Source organism: Gallinula chloropus (assembly GCF_964237585.1).
Source record: "Gallinula chloropus genome assembly, chromosome: Z".
In the NCBI taxonomy this organism is placed as follows: Eukaryota; Metazoa; Chordata; class Aves; order Gruiformes; family Rallidae; genus Gallinula; species Gallinula chloropus.
The window spans coordinates 89558112-89573416 of NC_140089.1; the positions used below are offsets into that span (position 1 = coordinate 89558112).

Genomic DNA, 15305 nt, shown 5'->3' on the forward strand with positions numbered 1-15305 from the left:
TGTCACTTTATCCAATTGTTTCCTTGCTACTCTGTGTCTGTAGGTTCTCACTCACTCCATCGGGGACACCCGGCAGTCACCAGCAGCATAGAAGGCAGGACACTGGTATCTGATGCAGTGGTCTCACCGATGGTCTGGAGGGGCTGAACGTGGGACCAGAGCTCACAGGTGGGTGCAGGGGTCCCAGAGCTGACACTGAGCACCCAACGTTGGCTGAGGGCTTGGTCTCCATAGTCATGGACTGATTTATCCTCCCCAGGCAGCTCCACTGCAGCATCTCAACAACAGCCTTCAACACCCCGCCCTGCCTGGGGGACAAATCCTGTGGCTGTGGTATCTACTGGTGGCCCTGGTACCCCCTTTTGAGAGACATGTACACACCTCTTGAGGTCAGCACAGAACCTGGGTCCAGCCTCAGCACCACAGCTCCTCGGCCGAGCTCCTCACGGCACCCACAGCAGCTGGGGAGGCAGAGGGAGCGCAACAGTCCTGGAGCCCTGAAGAAAATGGGAGCAACTCAAGACAGAGCAATCCCCAGAGGAGCAGTGGGAAATGACTCTGAATATTGATGGGTTCCCTGCGAATCACAAGGGGCTGCAGGCTCGGTGCTGTCCTGTACAAACAGGTTTCACTCCATTAAATCCCTACCAGATGCTCTGAAACCGCAGCGTGCTGCATCCCGGCGCTGCGGGCGCTGCTGCTCTGCCGCAGGAAGCACCGGTGGGTGCAGCCCCTTAGACATGGGTGCCCACCAGCCCACAGCAGAGGTTTCATGCCACTCCCCAGGTGCAAAGGGCTCGCCCTGTCGAGGCATTTGGGAACCATTAAGATTCCTCAGCCGTACACAGCCTGGTTTCTGTTTCTCCTCGTTCGTGAGGGGAAGGAGGGAAGCAGGGGGGAGCAGGGGGGAGCATCCTTTTCGGATTATCTGAGCATCCTGTTTGGAAAGTTGTTGCCAGAAAGAGCAGTTACATTTCACATCCAGCTAAGAAACAAAACCAGACACGTAAAAACCCCAGGACCTCTTGGTGTCAAAAGAGAACGGTGCTGCCTTGTCTCTGGGGCCTGGGTCATTGCTGGGCTTAAGAAGAGTCATGGGGAAAACCTTGCCTCTCATTAGCTGAGTGTTAAAACGGATGCGAGTGGGAGGGAGAGCAGAGAGGTGCTCAGGGCTGCTCTGAAATTCTGCACGGTTTAATTATGGTCTTGGGGGGACAGGAACAGCCCTTCTGCTGGTGGAAATCACTTTCTCACCTTGGCTTCAGCCAGGGACATGCTGGTTTGCATGTCTGATTCCCTCTGGCTGGAAAACACGGGGCAGAACCTCCAGCTGATGAGGCTTTTGAGTGGTGACTTCTAAAGAGAGCCTGGCCACCCCATCCATCAGCCTGCTGCCTCATGTATCTGGCACTTGCAAAATACCTCATGTCACAAGCACAGTGACCGGGGTGTGACGTGGAGCTGGGCTTGCTCAGCACCATCCATTCGTAACAACATGCTCCTGTTCAGCTGGGAGCACCAGGACTTCCCAGTGCTGAGTTTCCCCTGGTAATGGTGTAGCAATTAAAGTTCATCTGTTAGAGAGCTACCAAAGCCTCAGTGGCTCTTGGATCATGCCTCCACCTTGATGAGATGCCCAAAGGAGATGTTCTGCTCTGCTTCCCTCGCTGTGTAAGGCTGTCCATAGGCACGAGGCTCTGCTGTGCACCCAGAGCCGACCCAGCCTGCAGTGAGAGGGGAACCATGCTGGACCATGCCCCTCCACAGCTTCCACTACCCAACACAGCTCCTCAGGCTTTGCTCAAGCAGCGTGCAAGGCTGTGCTGCGCAGCGCTCACACCTGTATTGCTGTCCCAGAGGGCAGGGATGGGGTTTGGATCCCAGGCTCCCATTTCCCAGGCAAGTGCCCCCTTAAGAAAGAAACGCAGCGTGTTTTCAGCTGCACACTGGGAGAAGCATCCTCCTCCCATTAACTCACTCTCTGGGCTCTGAGTGCTGTGCAGAGGCTCCTATTTTCCTCCCTGGCTGTCTCACCCCAGCAGCCACCTATCCCCATTCTCCACTCCTTTGCTGCAGTCCGAGCTGGACTGCAAGAACATCATCTTATCCCCTGCCTGAGTTGTGAAGGGAGGCGGGATGCACTGGGTGCTGCTGCCGTAACGAGATCAGGAGCAGCAGCCTACTCACACACTGGGAGTTACACATGCCCTTATACTTTCACATATGTTTAAAGTTCACTGGCAGCCAACGTGCAACGTGTCTTTGCTTACAGAAACATCCCTAAGATTCAAATCCCAAATCAAGGTTACTGCACATGTGTGTGTGTTTGTTGGCTGGGAGATTTTACAATCCGAGCGTGCAAGAGGCACACGATGGACTCACAAACAGCTCTGGGAAGAAAGGGACTCAAAAGCTGTGCTGGCAAGGCCAATGGTGCTTGTTAGGTGCGTCAGGTGAGTAAGGGGGAGCTGCGAAGCCTGTGGATGCACAAAGGATGGGAACAGCTCCAAGGGGAGGGAAGCTAACTGTGTAAATGCAGCACGAGTGCAGGCAGTGGCTTTAACAAAAAAAAAGGCTAAAAAAATGGGTACAACACGCCTGAAGACCCGAGGGGCAGCTCACCTTGGCTGTGGGATTGTTACTCAGCCTGCAGAACATTGAAGTCACATTCACAGGCTCAAAATAGAGCTTGAGTAGGACAGAAGTGTTCCTAACCTTGCGCTGGCCACGGCACAGGGATGTTTTCAGCTCAAGTGAACACCGAATTCTTGCTCCAAGTAGATGAAATCCTCTTGGCACTGAGCCTCCATCACGGTTTGGCAAGTGAACGCCAGTCACAGCCAGCGCTCAGGAGCCCGCGGCGGGAGCACAAGCGCTGTCTCCCAGGCAGAGCATCCTTTGCAGACCGCAGGGCCCCAACTGGCCACGCAGACCTGTTCTCCCTGCCTCCCCCGTGAGCTCAGAGCATCTGACAGCCAACCCGTCCCCGTCCCGTCCCCGATTGTTCCCTGCGGACATCAGCTTGCGCTGCCCCTACGATTAGTGCTGACAAAGGCCCGGCGACGGCTCCCCCGCCACCCTCGCTGCGGTTCGCACGGGCCACGATCTTCTCCTTCTCCTCGGCCAGAACACAAGAGGATGGCCATCTGGAAATGAATTTGGAACAAAGTGTAAAGAGGGAATAGTTTTTGTGATCCAGTTCTTTAGGTAACATTATTTAATTTAGTTATACAAAGGCCCCAACGCAGAGACAGATGCAAAGCAGAACTGGAGAGGCAGAGAGCACATTGTTCTCTTCTTCTTCTCTAAAGAGCCAATTATTCTCCTTTAAGTCCTTTAGTTTCAGGGGCCGACTGAGGAGTTTAAGGGATAAAAGTATTAGCCTTTCATCTGGGGGATTCGAGTGACGGTCCTCAAGGCAGACCAAAGCAAAATGAAGTGGGTTGTCTTATTTTGCTTCCTAACATGTTATTATGTAATGGTATTATTGAATATTAGTGAAGAGAGAATTCAAATTCGCAGCCCTGACAGCTGGGGTTTTGAAATTATTTATTATTATTATTATTACTATTATTGTTATTGTTATTAAAGTAAAATAAAAAATTAATTCATCAAAAATAGAAATGAAATCTTTTAAGGCAACTTTCAAGGCAAGCCCAGTGGCTGCTGGTTTCCAGAGCTGTAATACCCCTCACTGCAATGCTGTAAGCAGAGCACAGCCCTTCAGCGATGGACTCAAATACACATTCCAGCCTTTGGAAAAAGGAGAGGGCAAGAAGGAGGAGGAGAAGGAGGAGGAGGAGGAAGGCGATCTCTGTTGTCACTGGAATGAAAGGCTCACAGGCATTTGCAGCCTATGCCTTCTCATCTTGGGTGATTTTTCAGGCTGAGCAGCTCTTTCCAGAAGTTTCTTGCGATGCTGGGCTCGTTTGCCCTGTCACCTGCAGCCTGGCTGCAAAGGGTAACCCAAGGCTCACACTGCCTTAGCTGCCACTGCCAGTTGTGCTCATTTCAAGGGACTTTTGCCTTAAACCCTTGTGCCCAGGGGGGAAAATGGGACCTTAAACTCATAGTGCTCAGGTAAACTCCTCTAATTCCCTCAGGCTGCCATAAATTAGGGAGGAATAAGCACCATAGCTGGGCTGAAGCACACGTGTAGGAGCAAACAGCAGCTCTAAGTCTGGGTCAGCAACAAACCTGTATCACAGGGTAGGGATGCTGCAGGCAGTCCCCATAGGCAGGACCCTCCAGCCCGGCTCCCAGCCCTGTCCCACCGAGGGTGAAGGGAGGTCAGGGAGCCTGACTCTTCCTCCTCCTGAGGACCAGGAGTAGCCACAGGGCTGCAGGGCCAGGAGCCCTCTCCCTTATTTACCTGCAAGAGGCACTGGCAGACACGACCCCTCGGCGCTGGTCTCCTGCCCCACAAACCCACCTCAGCGGGCGCCGAGCAGCCGCCCAACACCCGGCAGAGCCCGGCGCTGCCCCGCAGCCGGTCCCCATGCTCCAGCAGCTCAGCCCTGCTCGTGTCAGGAGTAATAAAGAAGGATGGCTACATGCATCCCAATCGGAGAGCCCGCCAAACTTTCCATCATGTCAGCAGTTTTCTGTCATGTCCTAATAGGTTCATTTGAGTAATTCTGTTTTCACTAATAGGATACAATGAATAATATAATCATATCAGGAAGTTTTTAAATTCTATTAGGAAAAATGAATATTGGAATGACAGGGGAGAAATATGAGGGCAAAAAGAAATGCAGGTAAAAAAGAGATATTTTGGGACCTGATTCTATTAGATATTCCTGTGGCATTAGTCATGGGAATGGGATTAGTGTCCACGCCACTGCGTGTGATGCACAGCCTGGAGTTATCAGGGAATGGCAGACATCTCCATCACCCCGGATGTGGATACGCTGGGAAAGGAACGTGTCTCCCTGGCTCGGATGTGCTTTCCCCAATAATGTCCTTGTTACCCCTCCTCCTGCTGGCTGCAGCCACATCTGCTCACTGGGAACTGAAAGGGAAAGGTGGAGGCAGATGTTCTGCTACTCCCAAAGTGAGCCAGGGGCACCGCGCTGCCGGGCGGCGAGGTGGGGCAGCACCAGTGGGGACAGCGAGGCGGGATGGCACCGGTGGGGACACCGAGGGGACACGGCCTGTGTGAACACATGGATACATATCTGATCTGTTGGGATGGTGTGTTTCAGGCCAGAAGAACAGGCAGGTACAGGCAGACACATACATGCAGCCAGACCAGGATAATGCAGACACACTCACCCCCAAAAGCCACCTACCCAAATCACTACCAGCCTTCTGGCAGCAGGAACACCAAAATCCCAGTGCACCCAGCTAATGTCACATGAGATCAAAAATACACAGCAAACCACCCCAGACTTCCCCTTTGACACTGCAAGGTCTGCACTATTCCTCCATCTGGGCAGTCCAGGGGCTCCCAGGACCCCCATCCCAGCTGGACACATCCTGTCACCTAAAGCATTGTGGTTTCTTTCATGGCTTGGCTGTTGGCACCCCCCCATCACCACACTCCCCTCCGATTCCCATAGCCACCCCACAGCCACCCCAGACCACTCACTGCTCTGGCAGCTGCCTTTCAGAGTACAAATTGAACTTTTAAGGCAAGGAAATGTGCTTTTTCCTTGTGAGCCCAATGGCAAAGCAGAGACAGATTTACCAGCCCAGCCAAAGAGATCCTGGGGGGCTGCTGGATCCCCCCAAAACCATGTGTTTATGAAGTGGCAACATCTCAAAGCAGAGTGGCTCCCAGAGTGATGTCTGACCACATCCCTACTTGGAAGGGAACAGCCCTAAGTCGGTGTAGCTCACAGGAACCTCACACCTTGCAGAAACAGCAGTGTCCTGAGATGAAGGTCACTCAGCCTGGGAAGGTGGGTTGCTTCATTTGGCCAGCTCATTATAAATTCACCCCTTTTCCTACTTCCCATTACCTTTCCCACATCACCCAGTATGGAAAGCCTTGAAAACTGTCATCAAACCCACAGCTTTTCCCCCAGCCCCCAGCCCCAAACCTGTACCTAACAGACTCCTAAAGCGCTGCCCTTGTTTTCCCACAAAGTTCCTGCTCTGTATCCTCACGGGAGAAAACATCACCCGGCTCACGCGGCGCCGGCGGCAGGCTGCTGACTCCACAGAACTCTAATGATTCTCATCCATCTCCAGGAGCCCTGAACAAGCCACACGAACATCCCGGCACAATACACCTGTCCCCGGGCCGGGCACGGCAGGAATAACGGCCGGGTCCTCCCTGCCCGGCTCCCAGGTGCGAGGGCTGCTAACAAAGATGCTCCCACGGCACCCAGCGGGGCTCCCGGAGCAGCAGCCGCTCCCGCCCGGCCTGGTCGCTGCTGGGGGACTGGGGACACCCCGCAGACAGAGATACCTTTGTGTTCGGGCTGCAGAACCCCCCAGGGCCGGGCAGTCCGGGGTTAATCCAGCAGCCAGGCTGCCATTAACACCTTTCTGCTTCGTTGCTCAGCCCAGCAATACTGGCAGGATTCCCCTTCTCCTTAGTTAGTGTTACAGCACCGAATGATGCGATCGGGTCCCTTCCCCAGCAGAGGTAACGAGCCAGGAGGGGGGTTCACAGACTCACAGAGTCACAGGGGTGGGAAAGGACCCCCAGAGCCCATGGGGTCCAACCCCCTGCCAAAGCAGGGTCCGTAGGACAGGGCACACAGGGAGACATCCAGATGGGGCTGGAATCTCTCCAGAGAAGGAGACTCCACACCCCCTGGGCAGCCTGGCCCAGGGCTCCCTCACCCTCCCTGGGAAGAAGTTCTTCCTGTGCTCTAACTTGCAGCCATTGCCCTTTGTCCTGTCTCCAGAGACCACTGAGAAGGGGCTGGCCATTCCCCCCTGCATCCCATCCCATCCTTAAGATACTGATAAACATTAATAAGGTCCCCCCTTAGTCTTCTTCTCTCATAGAATCATAGAATCCCAGACTGGGCTGGGTTGGAAGGGACCCCAAGGGTCACAGAGCTCCAACCCCCCTGCCACAGGCAGGGACACCAACCTCAGGCCTGGAGCTACACAAGGTTGCCCAGGGCCCCAGACAACCTGGCCTTGAACACCCCCAGGGATGGGGCACCCACCCCCTCTCTGGGCAGCCCCTTCCAGCCCCTCCCCACTCTCTCTGTAAAAAACTTCCCCCTTATATCTAATCTAAACCTTCCCTCCTTTAGTTTTAACCCATCCCCCTTGTCCTGCCATTGCCTATCCTTTTAAAAAGCTGAATCCCCTCCTGCTTCTAAGCTCCCTGCAGGTACTGGCAGGCTGCAACAAGGCTGAACCAGGCTGGAAAGCCTGTGCTTATGCATAAAATGATTTCTATATGGGTTTTTTCCCAGTAGCAAAGGCAGCATAAAGGCACAGAAGCAGCCAGCATGCATGCTGCAGTGACATTTTGATAATGCCACTTTCCCTCAGCTTCAGAACAGGCTGGAGTGTGGCAGCAGCACGGGGCTTGCTGCCTATCAGGCTTATCTGCAGACCCTTGGCCACGCAGGAGCTCAACAGCTGAGAACTAATTTGTCCCAAAAACCCCCCTAATTTTTGACCATCCCATGCCCCACCACGAGACCCTGCCAGCTCACAACACCCAAGGTTAGGTGGAAAGGCACCTGAGGGTGAGGAAGGCAGAGGTGGGGGGGCAGCAAGGCCCCGATGCTCCGGAACCGCAGTGGGCTCCTTTTCACCCCTTATTGCACTGTGGGGTAGGTGCAGAGTCACTGAGGGAGAGGAGGAGGGGGTCTCACAGCACCTTCCTGCTCTTCACATGGGCTGGGGATGTGGGAGCTTTGGGGAGTTTAGCCATATGCCTCACACAGACTGCTCAGGGCCTCACACTCCTCATTTCACAGAGTCGCCGTATTACCAGTTCAAGATCTTGGAGCAACCGACAGATTTGCCCAGATTGGTGCCTGGAGCTGCTAATCCCACGTTTCATCCTTCCCTTTAGATTTTTGTTTGTTTGGGGTTTTTATAAGAGGTTCAGAACTGTAATCCTAATTTAATCCTGACACTGATGTCCTGTGGATGCTTCTGAAACCTTCCCACATCACCTGCATGTGTCAGGAATGCTCCAAGCCCAGAGATGATGTTCCTTTCTCACTAGCTCAGAGGTGCCTACAGCCAGAACACTTCATCCCTCTCTCCCTGCCCCTGCTGCAGTGTGGCTACAACAGCATCCCTGGTGGGAAGGGAGTTACAGTTGTCATTATCCAGTCTGTGTATCAGCCAGCACGACCTGGCCTTCCACGTGGAGGTAGGTCCTGGTGAGAGATGTCAAGGAGACAACAGCTTCCCTGTGAAGCTGAAAGGTAAGTGGACAACTTGGATGTCATCAACATCAATCACTGAGCTGAACTGATGCCAAAGGAAATATTACCAGGTCCCCCTGGGTTTCACAGGCTCTGACTGCTCCAGGAACGCTTAATTCTCCTCCTCACCCATCACAGCTCACCATCACACCTGCAGAGCCCCTCTTATTTTTGAGACAGAGCACCCCACAAGTATCTCCAGCCTGAGAAGTATGGAAAACAGCCTGTATCTTCTCAATTCACTCAGGTTTAAAATGTGGCTGTGGCCAACAAACAAATCCCCTGCCCTGGCGGCTTACAGGGAGCAACCCCGTTAACCCCACGTCCACCAGCGTTCCCTCTCCTCCCACTGCCAGCTCCATCCTTGGCTCCATCACCTCTCACTTGAAGCAGAGGACCCAAACATCCAATCTCATTTGGACCCAGCTGCTGCTTGCTGAGATAACACACCGCTGGCTCCGTTTCTGGGACAAAACATTTCTCATGTTTATTTTTATATTTTAAAAAAAAACCCTAAAAACCCAAAGCTTTCAAACTTTGTGACGCTTATTTAGACCCTGAGTTATGAGTGTTTGTCTCCTGCTCTTGCTCATTTAAGGATGTGTTGATACAGGGCTCGGTTTCTGGGCTGGGGATTTATTTTTGGAGGGTGTATTAGAGACAGAAATCAGACATCCCGAAGCAAGTCGAGCCAAGCACTGGACAGAGGAACCCCAAGGTCTTAGCCTTCAACCCACTTATTAGACCCAGGATTTACTGTGACTTTGTGCAGCAGAGGATTAATGGAATGAATCACCTTACTTCCCCTTAAGATTTGCCTAGGCATGTGATTTGGGGCTGCTAAGCTGGTATAATGATGAACAATCCTTTTTATTAACGTGGTTAAAAATAGCAACTGCAGGAAGACCTTACATAAACCAGAAGTAACACGTGCCAACTCGTGCCCAAATCCCCCAGTGAGCTGTTGGCATCAAACAAACAAGTGGAGTATTTGGAGAAAACAGGGAAATGCAGCATGGAGCTACTGTGGTGCTTCCTTGTGCTGAGAGCACGAGGTCAGGACTTCCCTCTGCCTGCTCTGCCCCAGACTGTGTAGTGCTGGGGTATCTGGGAGTACCTGGGCACTCACACACACACACACATGGGAGGCACATGGTGCTTCTGTCCTGTCTCTCTGGTCAGGACTGGTGTGCAAGACTGGAGCACACCCAGGTACCGTGCAGGTGGTGCACTGGAGCTGGGGCTGGGTTTGTGACTCCTCAGTGCCTTCTTTAGTGGCACAGATTGATTCTCAGCCCAGGCCACGAGCACGAACTGAACCCCTGGCAGGCAGGAGAGCTAGGGACCACCCCACAGAACCCACCACAGTAACTCCAGTTCCCTCTTCTACACTGGTAGGGTAATCTCATGCCTTCAACTGTACTTTTACAAGCACACTCTCCACCTCTGGGATGATGATGACACCTCCAATCCACTAATGAATAATGACTCTATTTTTTTTCATGAGCTTTAAAGGCAGAGAAGATCCCTTGGCACCTCCATTTAGTCTGCACCTAACTCTGATGCCCTGGAGCTCATCTCACAGTGAGGAAAGTCCTGCCACTGTTTTTGTCAGGAGCTTTGGGTGCTCTGGATAGGACCCCCTTGACCTGCAGTGAATGTTAACCCCAGCTTGCAGCAGGGTGGGGGGGCTGTAGGGGGGGCTAGAGACCACGCTCATTGAACTGGGCCTCTTCAGGCACACCACTGTGGGTCTGCCCACCACCAGCACCAGCACCAACAGCCATTTGTTGTGCTGGCCAAATGAGAGACACCAGAGTCCTGACTTACATGTACAGATACTCCTGCTAAAGGAGTTTTGAGGACCCTGACTGTGGCTTGGACCCACTGAAGCAGCTGAGCATCAGAGCTCCCCTCCGACACACCACGGCGTGGCTGCGTGCCCTCTCCACGTGGGCTCTGCCACCTCAACTGTGCCTTCAGGCACCTCCTCTCACCAGCCTTGCTAAAACAGAACAAGTGAATACAGCAAAAGAGGGGTTCATTTCGTGCCTAAAAGCAAAGGTGCCTTAGCCCATGCAGGCTAACACCATGGAGAACACCCATCACTACTGAAATACTCTGTCCAACACCTTCTCACCGAGCTTTACGAGCTGCTCAGGAGCTGGGACTGACTGAACCAACCCAGAAAAGCTTAAAAACAAATCACATCAGAAAACTTGACAGCTCTTCCTTAAGTCTTGCCTGTTCTTAGTAAGTCGAAAGACCAAATTAGCAATGCAATCATGAGAGAAAGAATCGGAGGCTTCTCCAAGCTGTCAAGTGCATTTTGCTGGATGATTAATTGGCAGTGCTGTGGCCAAGCCCTGGGTCCTGCTAAAGGCCATGCCCCTTGACTTGCACCTGCCACTGTGCACTGATTGCAGAAAATGGATGTCTTCACTGCTTTTTTTTCCGGGTTGCAGCTGTTAAACTGCTTTAAGGAAATCTTATTTATCTAGAACAGAAACTTGAACTTCTTCTCGAATCTCAGGAGGATGAAGTGAATGCGATTCCCCGCCGCAGACTGACTTATGGAAGCAATATTTTAGGATCTTTAGGAAAGCTGTGATAATTGGACGTGATTTTGTGGTCCTTGTCTGTGAGCTTGAATGTCTCTTCACTTTTGGGCCTCTACAAGATGCCTGGTGGCAGCAGGTAGTCTGTGCCCACCCTCAAAGGGCCAAACCCAGCTCCTGCAGAGCAGCATCAGGCTTCACAACAGGCTCAGTGCAGCAGAAAGGTGGGGAGAGCAGAATAAACCAAATAAAGGGGAGAAGAGAAGGGAAAGAAACTGGGTAGAGAGCAAGGCTAAAGGGGCAAACTCGATGGCAGCTCCTATCAGGTGCCAGGTGGAGTGAGAAGTAGAGGGAAGGTGGCACGAGGGAGGAGTAAGTCCTTGGAGATCCCCAAGGAAACACAAGCAATTCCAGAGACTTTATGTGGCCAGTAAATATTCTCTGAAGTGTTTTGGGTGTGTAAGTGCTGTGTTCAGACTCAATGTCCCTAACAACAAGCAGAAACTCCTATTGCCTGTATTGTTGCTGGCTGTGGTCCCAGGCTGTTTCCCACACACAGCAAGTCACCCCTGAAATACAACATTACCTCCCTTGCTTCTTGAACTTCCAGTCTGTCTCCAGATCCTGCCATGGGACGGATGAAAAATGAGCCAAACAGAAGTAAAGGGATCCCATGCAAACAAAACATCCCAAATAATCCAGATATTTTGATTAAATAAAGCCAGCTGTTTCTCCAGACAGCGAGCCAACGAGTCAGGAATTCACTCTCCGTATCTGCCACGGGGAAGTGAGGAAAGAGGCGGTGCCTGCTCTCAAACTCACAATCTGAGACCCTACTTCATGGCTTGACCCTGCCCACAGAGGGGTTCTCTCTGGCCCCAGAGGCAGCTGTGGGATTGGAGAGGAGTTACGCAAGTCTGATGGACACTGAGAGAGTCCCTCTCGGTGCTGTAGTGGGTTTTAGCACAGTATGGAGAGCAAGCTGTGGGATTCTCCAGTTTTCTCTGGGAGAAAGGTCATTCACCTTATCTGAGCTACAATCACTGACTGAGCTGTTATTTTAACATCTGAAAATGCTATTTGAAGGACTGGGTGTCAGGTCCAGGGTGATGGGTGTCAAATAAATATCTACAGTAAACAGAAAAATACAAGTCACTCTGCTGACCCCTGAGAGACGCTCCGATGCAGCCCCAGCCTGCTTCCCTTCAGCTTCTTCTCCCATTGCTCTGCTCAAGCTTTGCCCTGTTTCACAGCTGGGAAGAGGAGCTCCTAGAGGAGTGAAATGAGCAGTTAAGTGCCCTGGTGATGAGTGCTGAACAGCACTGATGCTCTTCTGCTGTCTTGGGACAAGATTTCCTAGGTAGTTTTTTTTTAGCATGTCAAGGGCACCTGAGCTGCAGCCAGGCACAAGGTTTAGGAGCCTTTATTTGTACAGTGGTGCTATTAATCCCCAGGAGGGGACACGTCATTATTGCAGTCCTTGTGATGCTGTTTGGTTCTAAACAACTGACCAGGGGCTGAAGGAGATGTAGGACCCACCATTGGCAATGACAAGTGTTTAAAACCACGTACAACAACAGAGTCAAATCCAGGGGTGACTTCTTTGGTGAGCAGCTTTCTCTCTCTCATCCACAAAGAGGGGAAGGAGAAGAGGTGCCCACGGGCTTTTTCCTTCCAGGAAGCATTCTGTAGTGTTTCTCTATTCCCAAGAGGGTTGGACACTTCCCATTTACCCTCTGAAATCTCAGATTCTGATGACATCCTGGGGTATCCAAGCTGGGACTTGAAGAGCAGAGCCTAGTATTGTCAGGCTTGCGGTGCACTCGGAAGAGCTGGAAACACTCAGGCTCTATAAATAAATCCTCTGTAGAGCCCATATGCAGCTACTGCGATTGAAACCTCAGGAGAGCCTGAGAAAGGCAGTCCTGGGAAGTGTGAGCTGCTCATTAGCACAGGCAATGAGGGGAACGGTAATTTCTGGGTTCCTTCCCCGCTGAGCCGCCGCAGCCACCACCCTGACCCCTGGGTGTGAGGTGGGTGACAGCAGATAGCTGTGATGAAAAGCAATGGAGGAATGCAATGCCTTCCCCCCTGTTTTGTGTACTCAGTGTGAACAGCACGCTCCAAAATGCCCTGGAAAGCCAAAGGAGAAAGGGAGGCTCCTTCCATCACCCCAGACAGACATCGTCCCTTATCCTTCTTTGCCCTTAAAGGAGAATTTTCTTAATAAATAGGTTTTCCTCAGGAAGCAGCACCTGAGGTGCACGACACATGTGAGCCTATGAATGGGACAAGTTGGGTCCTGCAGGGTCAAAGCACAGATAAGCTCTCACTGGAGCTGCAGCTGGGATACCTAGCTGGCTGCACTCAAAGGCAGCTGTCCCTTTGTGAGCAAAGGGTGAGAAGAAGATACACTATAAAGGTGTATCCACTCCTGTAAAAGGTCGAGGGGTCGCCTTTGGTTTGGAAGTCACTCTGAGATCATTTGGGAGCGATGCCTCTGGAGATACACCGCAGCAAAGATAACTCCTCTCTGAGCCCACCCAAAAAACAGTGCTGCTGAAGAGCACCCCTCCTTCCTTTCTTGCAATGGGGGGGTTCCTTTCCCTCTCACCCACACTCCAGCACAACAACCCGAGAAACAAGGGACGGGGAAGTTACCGATGGTCCTTTAAAAGTCAATTTCTGTGTGCGTTTAACCATAAAAGCAGCAGCTGCTCTGCTAAATACAGGTGGTTTATATCCTTGTCATTAATTGGAGGGGACATTATGTCATCATACATCAACAGTTAAAGTTGGTTAAAGTGCCACTTATCTCAGGTGCTATCATTAATCAGACCGCTCGCCTCCGGGTGCCCACGCTGCCTCTGCCCGAGCTGCCTTCGACCCGGCCAACCCTCTCCTCCTCCTCAGCCTGGCTCTCAGTTCAAGGCACCCGCGACGGTGACGGCGGGCGGCGGTACCCTCACTGAACATCACACCTCTCGGAGTAACTCACAGCCTGGAGATGCAGGAGGCTGGAGCACAGGGCAAGGTGGGGATGCTTTCGCCCTGCATCCCCAGGCATGCAAAGCAGGGGAAGGATGCTACCCCACCCCTCGACCAGCGGCACCTTCGGGAAGCGCACGTGGGATAAGCAGCCCATTAGCGAGGCTGAGCTGCCCGGGAGTTGTAAGTAAAACAAATTGAGTGTGACATGAAAAAGTAAAGTATTGAATGGATTTTCTTTCTGAGAATTACACGAAGTCAAGTATCTTATTAAGTTCAAGAGAATTACATTTTACATGCTTCAGCAAGAGACATGTACCCTTTAGAAAATAATAATGAACTGCCTTTTTTTATGCATTCATTTACATACCTTTGATAAATTACTGTAACCAGATTAGGGAGATAAAATAACTAGTCTATTAATTACAATGATTATTATTTAATAGAAAATGGGATTCTGGGCACCGTGTATGGTAAAAGGAAAGCTTAGCAATGTATTATATGGATGTGGTATTTTATCTTAAGGAGTAAGATAAGTGTCCAGCTCTTTCTGCAATCTAAAGAATATGTTCATTACCTGTGCAAGATTTATAAGTATAATTGAGTGTAATATTTTAAAACTATTTGCCTTATTTCGCTGTACATGGAGGACAAGGCAGAGCTGCTGCTGTAATTAACCAGTGCAAATTCCTTCACCAAGTTATTGAACGAGGGCCCCGTTTGTAAGGGAAGGACTTTGTTACTGGAAAAGTCTGCAAGGTGATGGAATTATGGTCCCACTTGGATGTAAACTGGGGGGGGGGGGGGCTGTAGTTACCCACGTGTGTCTTTTCATTCTATGCATGTCATATGCATTGCATCTGCTGCACAGGTGTGTGCACACGTGTAACCCACGTACAGCTACTTCCATGCTTGTCCACATAACCCCACGTGTACCAGCAGGTAACAAATGATGAGCAAGGTCAGAGGTGTGGGCTCAGCACCACCCCGGTCCTGGCCTGTGTGTGGTACCCGAGGCAGGGCTGGCCCCCATGGTGCCACAGGCGCCATGCAGGGCTGCCGGCTCTGCCGCTCACAGTACCCTGGGAGCCGAATTAAGGAGCTGGTTTTTCTCCCACTTGCCATGGTGTAAATGAGGAGCAGCTCTCAAAGTCAGTGCAAAGCTGGTTAAAAGATACGGCAGCTACACCCTACGTACCCAAATCACATCTAAAGCTGCTCCTGAGCAGCACCTCTCTGCAGCCAGCACGCCCCATTAGCAGGAGACACTTATTTACATTCACTTTTCCCAAATAATGGGAGGTTTTGGAGCAAAAAAACAAAGCAAGGAGCAGGCAGAAGCTTGCACTGCTCCCCGGACAGAGCCAACCCCTGCAGCCCTTCCTCAGGGTGCCTTGGGGAC

At 51.7% G+C, this 15305-nt stretch overlaps 1 long non-coding RNA gene across 1 annotated transcript in view; it reads right to left on the reverse strand.

Annotated features, from left to right (window-relative positions):
- Nucleotides 1-473: 473 nt before the first annotated feature.
- LOC311203852 overlaps nucleotides 474-15305 on the reverse strand; it is a 58898-nt gene continuing 44066 nt past the window's right edge. Inside the window, exon 3 of the long non-coding RNA XR_014617986.1 lies at nucleotides 474-497. This is a non-coding gene — a long non-coding RNA (uncharacterized lncRNA). The remainder of the gene's footprint in view (nucleotides 498-15305) is intronic.